At 36.5% G+C, this 17879-nt stretch overlaps 1 protein-coding gene across 4 annotated transcripts in view; it reads left to right on the top strand.

Moving 5' to 3' along the window:
* Nucleotides 1-17879, top strand: part of RFX7 (regulatory factor X7) — a 148555-nt gene that overhangs the window by 1012 nt on the left and 129664 nt on the right. The window lies entirely within an intron of this gene.

The following is a 17879-nucleotide window of genomic DNA, read 5'->3' as shown; positions in this document are numbered from 1 at the left end:
CGGCGGGCGGGGGGAGCGGAGGAGGAGGCTGATGCATTCATTGAATGTGGCTTTCCCCAGTCGGGTGCACATTTGTAGGACCTCTGGAGGTGTGCGGACTTTGCATCAATCAGCCCCTGTCTTCTTAGCTAAAAAATGCTTTTACCCCTTCCTCAATTGTGAGTGCAGATAAACAAGTTTTTTGGTTTTATTTTTTCACTCATTGTAACAGAAATATGGGTCGAAATTAAGTCATATTGCATGATGGTGGCATGAATTTGGAACTGGAGAATGTGAAATGTGTTTACTCCTTTTTGCAGCCATAGAAGGAGGAAGAAGTGTATTGTGAATTTTCACCAAACAGATACTGTGCGTAAGAATATTAATATGCAGCACAAAACCTAATGTGTCTCTTTCTTTCAGTTGGGTTAGCTGCTATTTCTGAATGTTTTTGCCTCCCTTATCCTAATATTAAGTTTCTTTTTCAGGGAGTTTATTCTTTGCATTGATTGTGAAGAAAGTGCTTTTTTAGTATAAAATATTTTAAGATGGTAGTTTACAACAAAGTGGTTTTTTTTTAAATTAAAATGTAGGGAATCAAATGTCTTGCCATTTGTATGTCTTTTTAAAAGAAACCATTGATGGAATATCTTTCGCTATTTTACTTTCTTGTATGAAAATTTCCAATATTTCAGCATTAAACTCCTAAAGTCTAGTGGGAATCTTTTAATAATTAAATACTCTAAGTCCATCCACTGTTAGAGGCATTGCAATATTCTTTGAACATGAACTTGCATTGTTTTGTAGGATTCTTCATTAACTGCCTTTTTTTTTTAAGTGTAGCAATATTTTTTAAATGGAAAGTAATATTTGGAATTTGGTCTAAGATTGCTTTTAATAGAAGTTTAAAAAGAGAGTTTTATATGGTATTTTAAAAAGCCTTGATTTTGAAAATGGAAATGAAATCTTTGCAGGGCCATCATTGAATATGAGTACTAAAATATCAAAACTCATTTTCTCATTTTGAAAACATATCGTAAAGCAACTGGCATTGCATGTACAGTATTTGCACATTTTTAAAGTGACAATTTTTAAATACAAGATTTAGGTTAGTTATATAGTAATTTTCATTATTTTCTTGGCATGCATCCATGCCGTCATGATGCTGATATGAAGTAGGTCAGTGCAGGCTTTAATAGTTTCATCAACAGTAGTTGGCAGTTGAGTATCTTGCTTTCAGTTTTAATTTTAAAATGAAGTTTAAATATTTTAAAGGAGAATTTTTTTGGCTTTGACAATAGTCATGTTGTGGCAACTTGAATAGGTCTGATATGATTGGGGTGTGTGTGTGTGTGTGTGTGTGTGTGTGTGTGTGTGACAGAAAGCAGGCTTTATTCTTCAATGGATACCCTCACCCCCTTTTTAAAGCTATAATTTAAAAGAAGAGATGGTGAATATCTTGCTTGCCATCAAGGTTTTCACAAAACCAGTGTGTATGTGTGTGTGTTTTTAACCTCTAGTAACGTGATGTAACTTTGTGTTTCTGAAATCATCATTAAATTGAATTAAGCACCTTGATTTTACATTCAGATGTGGGAAATCCAAGTTAATGGACTAAAATCTTTTAAGAGAGGCAAATTTTAAAAGTTGAATTAGTAATGTATATTTTAATTGATTATGAGAACAAGAGGGGAAAGGAATCTTCACTTTATAGTTTTAAAATAAGTGAGTTGTGGAGGCAACTGAGTGAAATGTTTGAATAATGATAGTCGAGTGCACTTTTTGGCAAATAATGTGTAAATTTAATTATTTTTTTATATTGGCACATCCATTACAGCCTAACTGCTCTGACTTTAACATGAGAAAAACTTCTGAGGTAGAGTGCACTCCAGTTTTTGGTACTTGCTCTGAAAAAATAATGGGCAACAAACACGTGAATCCCAAATATGAAATTTTATATTTTTGTTTTAAAATTGTAATGATATACTTTTTGGCATCTAATGTTCAACTTTAGAAATCCTATTTGCAAAAATGATTTTTATATACTTAAAATTTCGGAATAAACAACATTTGTAGATAATAAACAAAATTAGTAAATATACTTAATAGTGTCATACCCCCTGCTCCACAAGAATGGATTTATATTATTCATCAAGTGACTATGTAAAATAAAGATACCAAAAGTGAAAACTCCTTTACTACCATATTCTCCTAAGAAATAGTATATATGTATTAAATTTAAATCATTTTAATAGATGATTGCAGTTAGACATTTCACATTTTTGAGGCAATAATATTATTTTACAAATTATTTTATCACCTGATAATATTCTGAGAGACTATCAGTTTTGTACTACTTCCTGAATCATCCTTTGGTGCCATTATTAATGAGAATTTAAAATTACACTCAAAAGAAATGTGACATTTAAAAATTATCAAATGGGTTTTGCATTTGGTTTATCATAGTTTCTAAATTACTGGGCTTGCATATCACAAACAAGTCTGTACTTGTCCTCCTACTCTACAAATATAAATATAGTATGTGATGTAGGCCTTTGGACAATAAGTTATTATCAGTTCATAATTTATTCTGTTTATTAAACTGAAATACGGTTTGATAAAAGTATGTCCATTGAAATATCAGGCATTAAATGAGTCTGAAAAAAAGCATTCAAAGTTTAGTGGAAAAGAGTTGGAAATATATTTTAAAGGTAATTATAGAAAATAAGGTTAGTACAAAATTGACAGTGTTGTTATGTTTCTATAATATGGTTGTGAATACCTTCAAGTTAACTCTAGGTTAACAAGCTTGCATGTTTCTTACCCTTACTCATTCTTTCTCCATAGACAAAAGGTCCAAATCACTGACACTATTCACTAGAAAGGAGATTTCTTAGTAGGCATGTGCTTTAGTACTGAATATGCTGTAAGGTTATTTGTATTTTCTAAAAAGTAGAATTCCAAAATTAGCTTTTTGTTGTTAAAAAAAAAAAGAAAACTAGTAACCCATGTATTTTTACCTAAAACAAGGCCACAACCCAACCTAACTGCAAACTTCTTTTAGCTTAAATTGTACCCCTTTGGTTACTTCAAAAAAAAAAAAAAAAAAAAAAAAAGAAATACCAAAGCAAGTTTTCCCTTCCTCTTATCTCTCAGTGTCTTCATAGTTTAGTGAAAATTTTTTAGTGTAAGCAACAGTAAACACATTTACTAAGTCCTTTTATTTACCTTTTTAAGGCAGTTTTACTTGAAACCCTGATAGAATAAAATTGCTATGGAAAAAATAGGATTGAGATGGTTTCTGCCTGTTTGTGAATTGAGATCATACCTACATGAGTGGGAGTGAATAAGATATTTGCAGTGAGGCTGTAACATAGATACAGGTTGATCATCCCTAATCCAAAATCCCCCAGAATTCAAGATGCTCCAGAATCTGAAACACTCCAAAATCCCAAACGTTTTTAGTGCCACAAGTGAAAAATTCCACACCTGACTTCATTGTATCACCCACAAAATTATTTAAAATATTGTATAGGCCAGGCGCGGTGGCTCACATCTGTAATCCCAGCACTCTGGGAGGCTGAGGCAGGCGGATCACCTGAGGTCAGGAGTTCAAGACCAGCCTGGCCATGGTGAAACCCCGTCTCTACTAAAAATACAAAAAATTAGCCAAGGGTGGTGGTGCCCACCTGTAATCCTGGCTACTTGGGAGGCTGAGGCAGGAGAATCGCTTGAACCCAGGAGGCGGAGGTGGCTGTGAGCCGAGATCGCACCATTGCACTGCAGTCTGGACAACAAGAGCAAAACTCCGTTAAAAAAAAAATTGTATAAAAATTACCTTCAGGTTATGTGTATAAGGTGTATATGAAACATAAATGAATTTCTTGTTTAGACTTAGGGATGTAATCCCTAAGATATTCATTACACATATGCAAATATTCCAAAATCCAAAATGATAAATTGGAGGCACACTAGGTGCAGTGGCTCACGCCTGTAATCCTAACACTTTGGGATGTCAAGGTGGGCAGATTGCCTGAGTTCAGGAGTTTGCGACCAGCCTGGGCAACACGGTGAAACCCCGTCTCTACTGAAATCCAAAAAATTATCCAGGTGTGGCATCATTCACCTGTAGTCCCAGCCACTTGGGAGGCTGAGGCAGGAGAATCCCTTGAACCCAGGAGGTGGAGGTTGCAGTGAGCCGAGATCATGCCACTGCACTCCAGCTGGGTGACAGAGCGGGACTCCGGTTCAAAATAAAAAACTAAAAATAATAAATAAATAAATAAGTCGGAAGCACATATGATCCCAGGCATTTCAGATAAGAGATAGTCAACTTGTATTAAACTTGTACCTGAAAATTCAAAAGAAATCCTGATGTTTTATTTTAGAAAATATTCCAATACTGCATTTACTCAAATTTAGGGATTCTTAAAAGAATTTGTTATCAATTACTGTTTTTATTTCTGTAACTTTATTTGCAGGCAAGACCTCATAAGCCTCTTCTTAAAACGGTCATATAAGATCTGTCATTTTGCCCACTTTATGGAAAGAGATAAACAATGACAGAAGACCTATAAGATTCTACTGATTCCTTATTAGACCCTGGAAAAAATGCTGGGGTCAGAGTTCCTTATCTTTATTCAATCCTGTAAGGCATACATACTTCTGTATCTGCTATATTTTAGGCTGAAAATTATAATAAAAGTAGAATTATATATATGATCTATTTTGGATGTTTTCTGAATTCTAGTTAAAACCCAAATTGAACAATTTTGTTTTACTTTCTTATGATGATGACAATCAACATCTAGATATTAAGTGATTAATCTCTTGTTTCCATCTTAGTTACAGGGAGCTGTGTTTGGTGATCCAGAAGGTTTACATAGTGATGCCATATTAGTTCTGATTACAGTCCGCCATCCTAGAATGCAGTGGTTCAGTTTTATTCTTGGTTTTTGAATCAGGTAGTTTATTAACTCTGTTGAGAAATATTGTTCCTTCAGCTACAGTGGAAAACTTGTACTATAAATTCATAACTTTAGAGTTTACTTTAACTGGAAGTCTATGATTTTCATTTTGCTTTAAAAATACAGACCGACTAGCACATCAGCTGGCTTCCATGTATTTTTGATTAGTAGGTTGACCTCCTTCCTACCCTGAGTTTAGCCTGTCTTCAATACCAAGCACACAAAAGACTTAAGATGCATTTTGCATATCCGTATTGAGGCTAGCTGTGTCCCAACACGGTTTCTGGTTCCAGAAGGAAGGCAGTTCCTTGCTCTCCTATGATTTTAAACTGATAAAATTGTCTTCCCTATTGACAAAAGTTAATTGCAAGTTAAGCAATTCCAAGCCTGTTGATTTTCTTGTCTTGTTTAGGTTGGGTAGTGGATATGTACGTATTTAAATGATTGACCCATTTGCTCTCTCCATTGAAAGGTGTCTTGATTGATGGTATGTGCAGGACTGATTTGGTTTATGTCTAACTGTAAATTTTTGGTATTATTTGGGGAAAATGAGCTTCATAGTGGTAGAAAAGACAGAAGTGTCTTGTTATGAAAGATGCATTGGATTAAGAATTATGTTGCATTACTTTTTCCCTTAGAAAATAATATTGCATGCTAAAATTGTGCAAATGAAAATTAAAATAAGCCTTATCATTTACTTATATTTGAGGACTTTAAGCAAGAAGAGTTTGTAAGTACTTAAATGAGTATCTGCTGTATACAAAGTATGCCAGAGACTGGCATTTGAGGAATGCCCATTCACTTGTAATATTAACCTTGTAAAATTAACCTAAGCAAAAATATGCAATAAAACTTCTCTTTTATTCAGTTAGGGGACCAGGAAAAGAAGTGACAAGTGTCAAGGTATGCACTGTGGAAAAAGTAGACCTTAGTTTCCTCATTTACAAAATGAGAGATTTGTACTAAGTGACCGTGAAGGTTCCTGAGATTCTAACACTGTTACTAAATCAATATTGACAACAATAATAAAACCATAAGCACAATGAAAGACTAATATAATTAATTTATCATAGGCAATCAACAGAACATTTTCATTGGATGAATTATTAGGATTTGTCAGTGTTTCCTTGGGTGTTAGCTGAGGAGGACTTGCTTATTGCTACCTTGTGCAAGGGTTCTGTTATAGGAGATTAACTGTGCAAATCTTTATTGAGCATATATTACATTTAAAGTAGTTAAGAGCTGTTTATTGTGCAAAAGTAAGGCTATGCAGTAATCCTGGTTGTTGGGGAGTTTACTAACTGCTGGTTGAGAGATTGTAGTAGGGAGGCTGTTTGTGTGCTGCTTTTGTTTTGTCTTCTTTATAAAGAGATGTTTAACCTTATCCGATAATAGTAATGTAATATTTTAAGGCAGTGAATGTCATATTGTAGATTCAATTATATAAATAAGAAAAGTATGTACTCTTTCAGAATAATTTAGTGCAGAGTTGAGCTTCACAGCTATTCCTCTTCATCTAGGATAGACATTTCAATAAGTAATCATGACAGAATGTTCTTTGTAAATTATAAGGAACATGATAGTAAGATGGTTATTCCACATCTCTGAGCAAAGTAGACCACTCTTGTCCAGTGCCTCCTATTCTACCATTCTCTTTCTGTTTAGTCTTTTAGTTGGTTTCTCTTCTGCTTTTTGGGGGGTTCTAAGTTCAAGTTAAAGATGAGCAGCATGGGCCAATAGGAGGAAGAATCTTCCTGCCTTGGGTAGGATAATAAAATAAGGAACAATAAACACTAAGGCCTTAATGCACTTACTTGCTGACTATGAGATTAAGATATTCGGCACTCAACCCACATAAATAAATACCTTAAAACATGATTTTTCTTTTTTTGCGACTGTAAATAGGCATTTACTTTTTCTGTTTCACTAACTGTATGCCTCCTATTTATAAGACAAAATAGAAACATGAGGTTTGGTTAATTATGTACAACCTCTCTATCAGGCATCTATTACCGTAGCTCATATATATATAACAAAAAAGTTGTGTGGGAGGTGAAATTTTCTATTTCCTCGTAACTGAGCACAAACTGAAAAATTCTGATATTCCTTGCTATTTGAGTCTTGCTTTTTTCCTGAGTGCAGAAAGTGAAAGATCAGAAAGTGACAGATTCCAATCTGTTATGTCTTGGATTTTTGGGAGGCATGAGTCCATATGGTACACACTACCATGTCTTCCAAATAGCCTTATCTAAAATAAAAAAAATAAATTATCTGAACCCATTTGTTGTCTAAATTTGAATAGCAAAGGTTTAGATAGCAAAGGATACCTTTACACCCATTCCAACACAGGATTAGCAAATTGATTTGAACTTGCATGCTAAGTCTGATTGATTAGTGATATTTCTAGCAAGGGCATGGGAATAAGAAGTGATGATACACATGCCCTATAATTGCCACCCTTTTTCTTTCCAAAATCAGTAATTTTTAATTTGAGCTCTCTTATAGATGAAGCATTACAGCAATGGCTATCTTGGGGAGGGAGAGTCACTAGGGCTATTGTCTTGCCATTTATGATGCCTAGTTTTAAGGTATAAACCAAGCATGGAGAGCACTTGGTTTGTGTGTTTTTCTGTTTTTCTGTGGCTTTTCTGTTTTGAGCACCTGTATTGCCAAGTAGCTACAAGATGAGAACAGGGCACTTTGGGAGGCCGAGGTGGGCGGATCATGAGGTCAGGAGATCAAGACTGTCCTGGCTAACATGGTGAAACCCCGTCTCTACTAAAAATATAAAAAATTAGCCAGTCGCAGTGGCGGGGCCTGTAGCCCCAGCCACTCAGGAGGCTGAGGCAGGAGAATCGCTTGAACCTGGGAAGCAGGGGCTGCAGTGAGCCAAGATCACGCCACTGCACTCCGGCCTGGGCGACAGAGTGAGACTCCATCTCAAAAAAAAAACAACAAATGAGAACAGGGGATTACTGTATGAAGTGGCTGCTTCAATTTGCACTATCCATAACCCTTTTTCTTTGCTTCCATTATCTTATTTCTCTGCTTATGTATGTGCTGGTCTGGTCCCATTACCTGGTACCTTAAGAATGTTGTTTCTGCTGATATAAGTGTCTAACTTTAAGATCCAGCTTGTGAAACATGTCTCACGAACCTTTCGTCAACTCCCAGGGGAACAATGATCTGAGTTGTGTAATTTAATTTTTTTCAGTAGTTTAGACTGGCCTTTCCTAAGGTAAGTCCATTTTAGTGAGTTTTTACTGAATTTAAATGAAACACTCTCATTTTCTAATATGTTAAGTTGATAGGAATTTGGAGATTGAATATATCTGAAACAAAGTAATCACTTGCAGAATCAGTAGTCTACAATATGACAGTAAAATATGTTATTTCTATATGGCAACACCAAGAACTTACCATTGTTTTTGCAGTAAGCATGAAATTTAAAAATTTAATTGGATGAGTGTTACTTCAGTGACATCTTGCTTAGAGTAAAGTTGGTGCTTCTGGGAACCTGAGAAACGTATTCCAACAAGATGCTTTAGTTAATGTAAGTGAATCACTTCTGTAATTTGATTGCAGTCATTACATCTATTAATAAGATATATCAAAGCAATCTATGATCAAAATTTAACTGTCAGATTATTAAATGCATGTCCTTTTTTCTGAAGCAGGAGCTACTAGCAAGCAGCATTTTAGGCAGATTCTACATGTACAGGTTTTTAAGAAGTCAGAAGGTCAACGATCAATTCTGAATTTATAGAATCATGTAGTCAGGGAAAACTGAATTCAGTACACATTTGTTTTAATGACTGCCACATACAAGGCATAAAAAGGTTAAAAAAGTATAAGACATTCTTACCACTTTAAAACATTCACCCTCTTTTGTGGTAGACTCATCAATTGAGTTTATCAAAAGTAAGTTTTGTTAAATGCAGTAATGGCGTATAAGCAGTGATATAAACAAATACAGAATTAGGTGAGGGAGAGATTCAATGAGGACATAATATTTTTACTGACAAAATTCAGGATAGTGGCCTTAATGAAAAATCAAGGGATGGGCTATGAATCCAAACACACTTAACAGTATACTTACTTGGTCATTGTTATTCTCACTAGCAGAAATTAGATTCAGAGTTATGATGACAGTAAGCTTTGCCAATAATGTGAATAAATAGAGGAAAATGGCTTGGGAGAAAATTTGCTTGACTAAGGAATAGGATTTCCACTAACTAATCACAATCCTCTCATGTTAAGTTTTGATGTACAAGTAGAAGAAAGAATATAAAGTAATAGTAGAGAAGAAAAGGATGTGAGCTGGGTGGGAACTGGGGCAGAGTACCAGAGTACAGGTTGCCACAACCAATGTCACCTTAAACTTGGCCTTTCACAACCACGATTTTTCTATGCCTTAGTACCTTGCCACCTCAAATTGCTTTCATTTACTCTCATTTCATTTACTTTCATTTCATTACTCATTTCAGTTACTCTAATTCTTTTGATAGTAGATACCACTTTTCCTTCTTTCCATCAGTCTGGCAGCATTGGTTTCATCTTTTATTTTTCTCTCATCCTCGTGTCCAGTATTTTAACGAGTTTCCCAGTTTGCAGTGTAGCTTAAATTTCTCCTTGTCTTCCTATTTCCACTGCTGATATGGTTTGGCTGTGTCCCCACCCAGATCTCATCTTGAATTGTAGCTCCCATAATTCCCACCTGTTGTGAGAGGGACCTGGTGGGAGATAATTGAATCATGGGGGCAGTTTTCCCCCATACTATTCTCATGGTAGTGAATAAATCTAATGAGATCTGATGGTTTTATAAAGGGAAACTTCTTTCACTTAGCTCTCTCTTTCTCTCTTGTCTGCTGCCATGTAAGATGTGCCTTTCACTTGCCACCATGATTGTGAGGCCTCCCTGCCACGATTATGAGGCCTCCCCAGCCACATGGAACTGTGAGTCCATTAAACCTCTTTTTCCTTATAAATTACCCAGTCTCAGGTATGTCTTTATCAACAGTGTGAAAACAGATTAATACAGTAAATTGGTACTGGTAGAGTGGGGCACTGCTGTAAAGATAACCCAAAAATATGGAAGTGGCTTTGGAATTGGGTAACAGGCAGAGACTGGAACGGTTTGGAGAGCTCAGAAGATAGGAAAATGTGAGAAAGTTTGGAACTTTGTGAGAAAGTTTGGAACTTTCTAGAGACTTGTTGAATGGCCTTGACCAAAATGCTGATAATAATATGGACAGTGAAATCCAGGCTCAGGTGGTCTCTGATGGAGATGAACCTGTTGGGAACTGGGTTCTTGCTATGCTTAGCAAAGAGACTGGCAGCATTTTACCCCTGCCCTAGAGATTTGTGGAACTTTTAACTTGGGGGAGATGATTTAGGGTATCTGGCAGAAGCAATTTCTATGCAGCAAAGCGTTCAAGAGGTGACTTGGGTGCTGTTAAAAGCATTCAGTTTTAAAAAGGAAACAGAGCATAAAAGTTCAGAAAATTTGCAGCCTGACGATGTATTAGAAAAGAAAAACCCCTTTTCTGAGGAGAAGTTCAAGCCTGCTGCAGAAATTTGCGTAAGTAAGGAGGAAACAAGTGTTAATCACCAAGACAATGGGGAAAATGTCTCCAGGGCATGTGAGAGGTCTTCATAGCAGCCCCTCCCATCACAGACCCAGCGGCCTAGGAGGTAAAAATGATTTCATGGGCCAGTCCCAGGGCCTCCCTGCTCTTTGCAACCTAGAGACTTGGTGCTCTGCATCCCAGCAGCTCCAGCCATGGCTAAAAGGGGAAATCTTTACGTAGATTTCAGAGGATGTATGGAAACACCTGGATGTCCAGACAGAAGTTTGCTGCAGAGGTGGAGCCCTCATGAAACCTCTGCTAGGGCAGTGCGGAATGGAAATGTGGGGTTGAAGCTCCTACACAGAGTCCCCACTGGAGCACTGCCTAGCAGAGCTGTGAGAAAAGGACCACCATCCTCCAGACCCCAGACTGGTAGATCCACTGATAGCTTGCACTGTGCACCTGGAAAAGCTGCAGGCACTCAACACCAGCCCATAAAAGCTGCCAAGAGAGAGGCTGTATCCTGCAAAGCCACAGGGGCGGAGCCGCTCAAGACCATGGGAACCCACCTCTTGAATCAGTGTGACCTGGATGTGAGACATGGAGTCAAAGGAGATCATTTTGGAGCTTTAAAATTTGACTGCCCCACTGGATTTGGGACTTGCATGGGGCCTTTAGCTCCTTCGTTTGAACAATTTCTCGCATTTGGAATGGGAGTATTTTTATCCAATGCCCGTACCCCCATTGTATCTAGGAAGTAACTAGCTTTTTGATTTTACATGCTCATAGGTGGAAGGGATTTGCCTTGTCTTGGGTAAGATTTTGGACAGTGGACTTTTGAGTTAATGCCGAAATGAGTTAAGACTTTGAGGGACTGTTGGGAAGGCATGATTGGTTTTGAAATGTGAGGACATGAGATTTGAGGGGGGCAGGGTGGAATGATATGGTTTGGCTCTGCCCCCACCCAAATCTTATCTTAAATTTAGCTTCCATAATTCCCACGTGTTGTGGGAGGGACTTGGTGGGAGATAATTGAATCATGGGATGATTTCCCCCATACTGTTCTCATGGTAGTGAATAAGTCTCATGAGATCTAATGGTTTTATAAGGAGAAACCCCTTTCACTTGACTCTCATCTTCTCTTGTCTGCCACCATGTAAGACAAGCCTTTTGCCATGATTGTAAAGCCTCCCCAGCCATGTGGAACTGTGAGTCCATTAAACCTCTTTTTCTTTATAAATTACCCAGTCTCAGGTATGTCTTTAACAGCAGCATGAAAACAGACTAATATGACTGCCAAGACCATAATTCAGTATTTCACCATGTCATTCCTGGATTATTACAGCAGCAACATAGCTGTTCTGTGTCCTTGTCCTTTTTCCCCACTGCACTATGCTGTATATTGCAGTCAAAATAAGCCTTCTTGATATTCACCAGCATTCAACATCCACTTCAGTCCCTCAGGCATCTCACTGTTTGCCTTATATTCTGTGATCCTACTTTCATTCCTGCTTTACATCTTTTCTGTTTTACATCATTTCCTTGTCTCCAAACCCTATTTAATTACATTTTTTTAATTTTTATTATTTTTTGAGACAGAGTCTTGCACTGTCACCCAGGCTGGAGTGCAGTGGCACGATCTCAGCTCACTGCAAGCACCACCTCTCCCACCTCAGCCTCCCGAGTAGCTGGGACTACAGGCACCCACCACCACGCCCGGCTAATTTTGTTTTTGTATTTTTAGTAGAGTTGGGGTTTTACTGTGTTAGCCAGGATGGTCTTGATCTCCTGACTTTGTGATCTGCCCACCTTGACCTCCCAAAGTGCTGGGATTACAGGCGTGAGCCACTGCGCCCAGCCATTTAATTACATCTTAATCATTTTTGAAGCCATAGCTCAAGTACTCTGAAACATTTGTTAGCTACTGTAGTACACATTGACCTTTTCTTGACTTCATAGTGTGTAGTGAGTTCTGTACAATTTATCACTTAATCACTCTTATTTTTTTTCCAGTGCTGTTCTAATAAACAAGCTATTTGAAGGTGGGGACAACAATTTTGCATCTTTTTATTTTTCACCTAGTGGTAGTTACTAGTGAATATCTTTTTTTGTTTACTGCATTCTTAGAGGCACTTTTATTTTTTTCTACATATTGTTTCTGTATTTGATAACATAATGTAATTTTCTCCCAAAACAAGATATTAAACTGATGGTACACTTTACAGAATAAAGGACTTACAGCAATTGATACTTTTAAAAATTGCATTTGTGAAACTGAAGTAATCATTTGTTGAGAGTTTCAGTTTTCCCAATCCCATATCTTTCACTATGTACCTAGATTTAATAATGTGTGTTCCAAATGAAAGCCATTGTGTCCTTCATCTAAAAACCACTGAGCGGATGACTACTACATGGTTCAGCAACCTTTCGTGACTGAGTATACAACAGTAGTTAGGGTTTTATGGACTGGTTAGTTATTTTGTATTCCAGCCTAGTTCCCAAGAGATAAACTTGGAATTTTAAAGACCCCTTAACATTGAATTGGAGATGGCTTCTTTAAGTTTGGTCCTAGCAGAGGGTTTGAGCTAATTTTTTTTAGGAGACAAGACCCAAGGCTAAGGTAACTTGTTTGAGTTATCGCCAAAGCCTGAAGGTGGCAAAGGAAACCTGTCGGTGAGGGCAGATAAGGAAGGAGGTAGATTTATTTGGGAAGTATGGAAGGAATAGGACTAAAATAGGAAAACAACTGTGAGGGCCTGAAGTGTTTCAAATTCATACAAGTGGCTACCCTGGCTACTGATGTAGAGCTTTCTTTCCTTCCTTCCTTTTTGGGTGGGGGGTGCAGGGGTCCAAAGATCTTGCTTTTAAAGACCCTTTCAGCTTTAAAATTGTATTTTATATTGTGCTACTTGGTTACAGCAGTGGTTCTCAAATTATGACCCTATTAGCACCACCTGGGAACTTGTTAGAAATTTAAATTTGGGGGCTCCCCCAACCCAGAATTGCTATAACAGAAACTCTTGGGCTATGGTTAGCAGTGTTTGTTTTAACGAGTCTTCTGGGAGATTCTCATTCTCTAACTGAAACCGAAGTTTGAGAAACTACTGGATTAGAGGAGTCATCTTCTTAAAAACAAAACAAGCACTTTGGGAGGCCAAGGCAGGCGGATCATGAGGTCAGGAGATCAAGATCATCCTGGCTAACACGGTGAAACCCCGTCTCTACTAAAAATACAAAAAATTAACCAGGCATGGTGGCGAGCACCTGTAGTCCCAGCAACTCGGGAGGCTGAGGCAGGAGAATGGCGTGAACCTGGGAGGCGGAGCTCGCAGTGAGCCAAGATCCCGCCACTGCACTCCAACCTGGGCAACAGAGCGAGACTCCAACTCAAAAAAACAAAACAACAACAACAACAACAATTAGGCCAAAGTCTCATGTTGCAAAGTTATAGTATGGTAGTCCCCCATTATCTGCAGTTTCACTTTCTGAAGTTTCAGTTACTTGCAGTCAACCACAGACCAAAAATATTAAATGGAAAATACCAGAAAAAAAATTCGTGAGTTTTAAATTGCTCCCTAGTCTGAGTAGTGTGATGAAATCTTGTGCCATCCTGCTCCATCCTGTCCTTTAGTCACTTGATAGTCATCACAGTTAGGTGTATGGTAGTGCTATGTTCAAGTAACCCTTATTTTACTATGTATTATAATTACTTATTTTACTATTTATTCTATTTTGTTCTTATAATTAATCATTAGTTATTGTTTATCTCTTACTATGCCTAATTTATAAATTAAGCTTTATTATAGGTATGTACAGGAAAAAACATAGTATATATAGGGTTCTGTACCATCTGTGGTTTCAGGCATCCACTGGGGGTACTGGAAGATATCCCTCGAGAATGAGGGGGGACTACTTTGTTTTCAATCATTCTTAAGTCCTCCAAGGTGGAATTCATAATTCCATAATTTTAATGTTTTTGAATATAATCCTACAGCCTCATTTTAAAAGTTTAAAGTATTGTAAGTATACACTTTTCCTCTAAACTAAAATCTTTAGTCTCAGTAATTGTGTATTAAATGAACTGATGAAAAAAATTAAACACATAGTGTTTAGTCATCATTATCTTCTTTTTTCTTTAGGGCACTTAGTGTCTTAATCATAGTTTTTTTAAGTTCCCAGTCTGATAATTCCAAAATCTGTCATATCTGAGTCTGGTTCTGATGCTTGGTTTGCTTCTTCAGTTGAATGAAGAAGATGGAACATAGTTCCATAGTTCATTTACATAGTTCAATTACATAATTCCATAGTTCAGTTCCATAGTTTAATTACAAAAGGTGTAACATAAGCATAACGGGAATATCAGAAGTGGAAGAAAGAAAGGAACAGAAGAAATATTTGAAGTAATAATAACTTGAGGATTTCCCAGAATTAATGACAAACACCAAATCCAGGAAGCTCAGAGGACACCAAGCATGGTAAATACCAAAAAAAAATATGCCTAGGCATATTTTACTCAGCCTGTAGAAAATTAGAGAAAATCTTGAAAGAAGCCAGAGAGAAAAAAACCACTGTACCTACAGAGGAATAAAGATAAGAATTATATCATATTTGAACTGAGAAAGCATGCAAGCAAGAAGAAAGTGCAGTGAAATATTGGTGTTGAAGAAAAAGAAAGTAAAACCACCAACCTAGAATTTTGTATCCAGCAAAATTATTCTTCAAAAGTGAAAGAGAAATAATGACTTTCTCAGAGAAACAAAACTTGGAATTTGTCACTAGTAGAACTGCCTTGCACAAAATGTGAAGAGGTCTTCAGAGAGAAGGAAAATGATAAATGTCAGCAATTCAGATCTATATAAAGGAAGAGTGAGAAGAAATAAATGAAAATAAAATAACACCTTTTATTTTTCTTATATTTACTTGATCTAATAGATAACACTTCAAAATAATAACGGTGTATTCATTGAGTATAGCTCATGGGTAAGCGAAATGAATAACAACAGTGTCATTCACTGCTGGGATGAAGGAATTGAGAATACTCTAAGGTACTTGCACTAATCGTGAAGCAGTATAGTGTTATTTGAAAGTGGACTTGGATTAGTCATAAATCTATATTGCAAACTCTAGAGCAACCAATAAAAAAAATTTGTTAATAAAGGAAGTGTAATTGGTTGCTAAGAGACTTGAGAATATGGAATCATATAAAATGCTCAAATTCAGAATGGAAGACAAAAGAGAAATGGAAACAACATGGGCAATGAATAGTAAAAAGTTAAAGATATGGTCCATATCAATTCAGTTATATCAGTAATCATTTCAAATGTGGATGTTTTAAATAACACCAATTAAAAGACTGTCAGAGTGGATAAAAAAACAAGACTCAACTATATGTTGTCTGCAAGTTTATCCTTTACAGTAACCAATTTCATTTTATCATTTAGTAACCAATTACTTGTAATATATTTCATGAACGTGTTGTAACACTGAAGTTGAGAACCTTTGCAAAATACTATAAGCCAGTGGGAAAGTGCTTAAATTACAGAGGTGAAGAGGAAATGGCCATATTTGGTGCCAGTGTTATGTATAAACCACTTAATTTTTCTACTTAGAATTAATTTTACAAGTAATTATTGAGCACTTCTTATGTGGATTCTGATATTTTTTAAAACAGCTTGATTGAGATAATTTACATACCAAAGAGTTTTTCCTGTATTAAATAGATTTGAGGAACCTCCAAATAGAAATCAAGCTCCCTTTTGTTCTTTGATGGTTGGCCACTCCCACTCCCATCCGAGTTTTGGGTGCTACCTTTCTTTGGGGCTGCAGTTTACTTTTGATGCCCTTCCTCAGTAAAGGGTTTCAGCTATTTATAGCTTTCATTATATTCATGGTAATAAGGAAATCATTGGGTACAAACTTGAAAAGTAGTGGGTAATTTACATCAGGGTCCCACTTTTATTAAATAGCAGGTCTTATCACAATGCTTAAGTATTTACAATTTTCTCTGTGTATTACTTTCTTATTCCATCTTTGCTTCTAGCCCATTTAAGCCTGGGTTTTCTTTCTCAGCTCCTTTTATCACTTTGTTCTGTTTCCTCCAGCTCTGCCTCTGAAATTAAGTGCCCAGTCTTTGGCTTCCTGAAAATGATGATCAGAGTTTCTTACTTAACAGTCTCCCTGAACTAATTTCCCCTAGGGTGTACTGTATCTGTTTGTCACTCTTTCCAAAGGTATTTCTTGCTTTTAATCCTTCTTTACGTGACTTCCCTCTGGGTAACTAGTAGGTATTCCTGTTGAATACCTACATTTGTATTTCCTTTTACTCTTTTAGTTAATCATGAATTCCCCACCTTTCCTGATAGTCACTATGATAGGTAGACTCTGTAGGTGGCCCCAAAATATTTGCATTGGTGTATTATTACATCTACTTTAAAGCTTGTGTTTAATAAATATGGATTACATTTTTATCTAGTCTAAAGACACAAGATAATAGCCAATAAATTGTGAAAGGAAGTATTTCCTCAACACTTCTGTAGTACAGAGTGTTTGTAGTGGAAAATTCAGAACCTCCTATTTTGTCTCCCTGTCTTTTGTTGCTCCTTGAATTTTTCTCCATCCCCTTTCTGTTTTCTTGTTTTTCCTCTCTTGTTCTTACCCTTTTCCCGTCCTCTTTTTATCTTTTTTCTCTGTCTTCCACTTCCTCTCCCATCATAAAAGAAAATAGTTATTCATACAATTTATAAAAATATTGTGTCTGCTTTTCTTAACATTTAGAATCTGAGAAGTTAACAGCTTTTTATTAAGTTGTTTCAAAGTTTAATTAGGTTGTTTAAGAAAATATGTGATTAGCCTTTGATATAAAAATATTATTACAAAATCATTTAATAATGTCCTATAGAGAAGATGTGAGTCAGCAAGCAGGTTTATAGAAGGAAACGGTTATGCTAGATTGTTTACTTGCTTGTAGTCTCCAGATATAACGATACCAAATTTCAACCTGTTGCAGGCACCTGTTGAAGGCAGAGAGGAATTAAGCTAGAAAGACATTTTGGAGTTCCTAACTTCTAAAGTGAGATGTGATTGGGATTCCTGACTTCTAAAGTGAGATGTGAAATGTTGTGAATTACCTACATTTTCAGCCTATTTGGAGAGAAGTACGATTTATGTCTTGCTTTAAATAATAGAATAAAATCCCTATAATTGTTTAAAATCAGTTTTTAAGTAAGTTGGAGTGCATATTCCAGCACTGGCAGTGCAGTATAAACAATGGAGAGGTAGCTCAGACAGGGCTCTCCATAATGAAGACAATGACCCATGAGGGACTGTAACTGAAACCCAGCAAGAGAAATCCAGTTTTATAAGA

Source organism: Gorilla gorilla, chromosome 16 (assembly GCF_029281585.2).
Source record: "Gorilla gorilla gorilla isolate KB3781 chromosome 16, NHGRI_mGorGor1-v2.1_pri, whole genome shotgun sequence".
Classification (NCBI taxonomy): domain Eukaryota; kingdom Metazoa; phylum Chordata; class Mammalia; order Primates; family Hominidae; genus Gorilla; species Gorilla gorilla.
Note: the sequence above shows the minus strand (reverse complement) of the source record. Positions and strands in the feature narration are given on the sequence as shown.